This window comes from Crocodylus porosus, unplaced genomic scaffold (assembly GCF_001723895.1).
Source record: "Crocodylus porosus isolate Cpor-Errol unplaced genomic scaffold, CroPor_comp1, whole genome shotgun sequence".
NCBI lineage: Eukaryota > Metazoa > Chordata > Crocodylia > Crocodylidae > Crocodylus > Crocodylus porosus.
The window spans coordinates 26,767,928-26,772,015 of record NW_017728912.1 but is presented as its reverse complement, the minus strand read 5'-3'; positions in this window follow the sequence as shown (position 1 = coordinate 26,772,015).

Here is a 4,088-nt window from a genome sequence, read left to right as displayed (position 1 = left end):
CTGCCCCTGCCTGTGCATGTGCATGTGTGTGCATGCATGCACATGTGCGCGCACACACACACACACACACACACACACACACACACACACTATAAACCTACACCCCCTACACCCTCACACTCTGTCCCTACACACATCCACCCTACTGACATGGCTCCATGCTCTCAGGTCCAGTGATGATACAGCCAGGAGTTACCTGGTGTGGAGCAGGGTCGGGGCAGGAAGCAGGGAATGGCTGGGGATGGGTAGGGATGGACCTGTCAGTTGTGCTGAGGGCTCCCCCTGGATCCTACTGCCCCTGCTCCTGTCAGTTTTGACAGGCATCCAGAAGCAAGTAAATATTAGAGCTGTGTGAAATGGCACTGTTCTGTTCTGACTTCAGTTTTGAGGTATGGACTGAACAGTGTTTTGTATCGAATATAATTTTAAGTCGAAACAGTGAGGCTGTTTTGATGCTGTTTTGACCATTTCACTGGGAAAAGGAACTCAGTCCAGCTGGGTTGAGTTCCCAACCCCAGCCAGGGGTGGAAAGTCATCCCAGCTGGATTGTCACACCATCTCCCATGCTTGATCGCACCAGGGGCAGGGAGGCAGTGCAGGGGATGGCAAGGCAGCCCAGCTGGGCTTCCTCTCCACTCCCTGCCTGATCTTGCACTGGGGATGGGAAGTCAGCCCAGCCCAGGTCCCATTCCCAGCACTACAGTCAAAATGTTTCAACTTTTGAAATGTGTCAACTAGCCTCATTTTGCTTCGAGGCTATTTTGACAGCCTTTGTTTCATTTTGATTTTCCTGTTTTGACCTTGAAATGAGTTGAAACAGTGTCAAAACAAAATGGCCATTGAAATTTCACACAGCACTTAAATATAAATATTTAAGCCTAACAGTTCCCTCTGACCCCCTGCCCAGCAAATGCCCCCGCTCCACTTCTAGAAGGCGGAGCCCACCCATCCAATCACAACCCACCCTCTGGGGTGCATGCACATTAGATCAAATGCTTGACGAACAGATAGACAGACAGACTAAGCCCTTTATTATATTAGAATAATCTGGGAAGATGAGTAAGTAGGGACAGCTCACCTTACTACTTGAAGACTTAACTGAAATGGGCAGGGACCCTGTATCCAAAGAGGCGAGGACTGATTGTCTTACTTCCTGCTGACATTAGTAACAAATAATCAAAAGTTAGTCTTTCTTTTAGCTGTCCTGTCTACTACTGCAGGCTTTTAAAAACAATTATATACATTATGGATTATGTACAAAGTAATGCCTGAAGTTCCAAAGATTTATACACACAGAATAACCCCAAAAACTCCCCCGAAACATTAAAATCTCCTATAATGCAAAATCACTGACTGCAGAAAAGCAAACTTGGATAAGATCAGCAATCAGCTCAAGTTCTTACATATATAGTATTTTATAGTCTAGCTCCAGGGCTCCTAGCTGGCTGCCTCTCCTGCCCCAGGATTGGGCTGCTCTGTGGTAGCTCCTACCTGCTGGCTATAAAAACCTGTGGCCATTTTGTGCCCTAGGGTACACATCATAGGACCTTTGAGGACTGAAGGCCCTGTGTGCCTCCTGGACAGAATTCAGGCTGCTACTGCCAGTCCTGTCCCCTAGACAGAGCTCCTGCTTGGCCAAAGGTGAGTGTTGCAAAGGGATGCAGCCTGCTGCTCCCCCTGCCCAGCACTGACATCTTCCCAGGGCTGCTGTCTGGCTGTCCCTGGCAGCAGGGCCAGCACCTGTTCCCTGCTGCTGCCCACCACCAGCACTCTGTCCTGTTTTTGCAGGTCCTGTGGCACATTTGCCTCTGCTGTGTGGATCCCAGTCCCTGGTTATGCCCTTCTGTTGATCACTGCTGGCCTCTGTGCAGGGCCCGCCACACAGGGATAGCTGTGCAAGGGCCCAAAGAGCTGGTCTGGGACACCATGTTCTCGCCATCCTCCCCATCAAAGACCAGCCCCACCCATGTGTGTACAATCAAGTTTTTCACCTGGGATCCTAACTGGAGCCAGGATGAGGTTGGTGACCTCATGGTTCTCTGGGGTAATGTGAAGGTCCAGAGACAGTTAGTGTGGGTGGGTGCTACAACATCTGCATTTTTTCAGGTTTTGTCAGGCAGGATGCTCCCAGACAGTACGGCAATGCTGCATCAAGATTAAGACCTTGCAGGCATAGTGGGTATCTGTGAGCAACCACAACCATTGCTCTAGTCATGCCCACAAGACCATGCCCTCTATGCAGGAACTGATCCATTTTTGGCACCCTGGGACCTACGCCACAACCCTGCAGTTTACAGCAGCAGGGGCAGCATGCCAAAGCCCAACCTCCCCAACCCTGAACCCTGGGGTGGTGACACCTCCTTGGAGGAGGAGCCCTCAGGTGTTCAGTAACCTGCTCCACTGATCTTCCCAGATGACACACCCCCTAGAAGCTCAGGAAGCCAAGGCCAGCAGTTTTCTTGACAGCTCCACACCCCCAGGCCCCATGAGGAGTGGCCAGCCAGGACACTGACAGATGCCATTGGTGGCAGCCCCTCTCTGGGGGATACTGCTGACTGGGTTCTGGCCCACAAAACTCAATAGACCAAGGACACCAGGAACATCTGATCATTGTCACTGATGGGAGGTCTTCACCAAGCCACCAGCTTCACCAGCCCTAAATATGTGTTAAGTCCCGCACTAGTCCTGCCCCTGTCCCAAGTCCTGGTCCCAGTCCCAGTCCTGGCTGCAGCCCCTGCCCCTGCTCCACTTTTAGGTCCAACCAACCTGCACTCCTCTTGGCTCCACTTTCTCCCCCACTCACTGCATGCAGACAGACAAGACACAGTTCAGAACTTTACTGAGCAGCCCATGTCCCCACAGCTGGGTGGGCACAGGCCTATCACATGCCAAGGAATGCATCAATGCCAGCGGTAATGTCCTCTTTGGAATCAGGGGCAGGGATTTGTAGTGCTGCTGCAGGTGGCAGCAGAGGTTGCAAGGCAACTTGGACTTGCCCCCCACACCATCATAGCTCTGGGTCCTGAACCAGGAGCACAAGTGTGTCCAGGGAACAAGGAGAATCAGCAGCAGCAGGGCATAGTGGCTCGGGCACCCATCAACCTGCACAAACAGCTCATGATGCACCACTGGGGCACATCCAGCAGAAGCACACTCAGAGTGCAGCAGTGGTACAGAGGGAGTCAAGTCCAAGTGTGCTTTCCCAGAGAGGCCCCCAATGGCGATGGTGGGGGCATGGCCAGCCCTTCACCCAATTGTCCAGGGGCCCAATGTACCCTGGGTCCAGGCAATGTGGGATGGGAGCCAGCACAGTAGAGCAGCTGGCCTGCAGGGCATGGGGGGAGGGAGCAGGAGGGTGTGGAGCCATGGAAATGGGTGCTTCCAGCAGCCTGGCCTGGCCTGCCCTGTGAATGGGGCAGAGGAGACAAGTTGACTGCAGCCAGCACCTAGTGGGTCACCAGCCCCAGGAAAGCAAGCACCAATGGGGGGCTCAGCCAGTGGCTTCCTGGTCTTGGGCCTGCCCATCCCAACTTACTATAGTCCCTGGGCACCTGTGCATGACCCCCAATCTGAGGCTGGCAGTACTTGGCCCCTGTTGCAGAGCATCTTATCTCTTAAATGTTGCAAACTCTCACATAAGCCTTCTGGCTGTTGCCTCTGCAGGGCCAATATATAGACGCCTGGGAGAACTCCCAGTGGGGATGCTACTTCAGGGGCACTGCAACCTGCTTCTGGAGCCCTCTGCATGCACTGCTTTCACCAGCAGAAGACCAAAGACCAAACACTCCTGCTTCAGCAGCTGGTGGTGGTGGTGGTGGAGAAGAGGGAAACACTGAAGTGGACACAGGAGGCACAGAAGCAAGCTTGGCAAACAGAGGATGTTGCCTGGGCAGAGGCGCAGGACCAGGCACAGCGGGAGCACTGGGCCCAAATGAAGGCCCTGGAATGGGAACACGTGAAGCAGCTCTGGCAGCAGGGGGACACTGATTGCTGGGTCATGAACACCTTTGTGGCCCTGGTGGCTGCATCCATTTCCCCCATTAGCTGACCCCAGCCTGGGGCCCCACAGGAACCCTAGGTCCCACCCT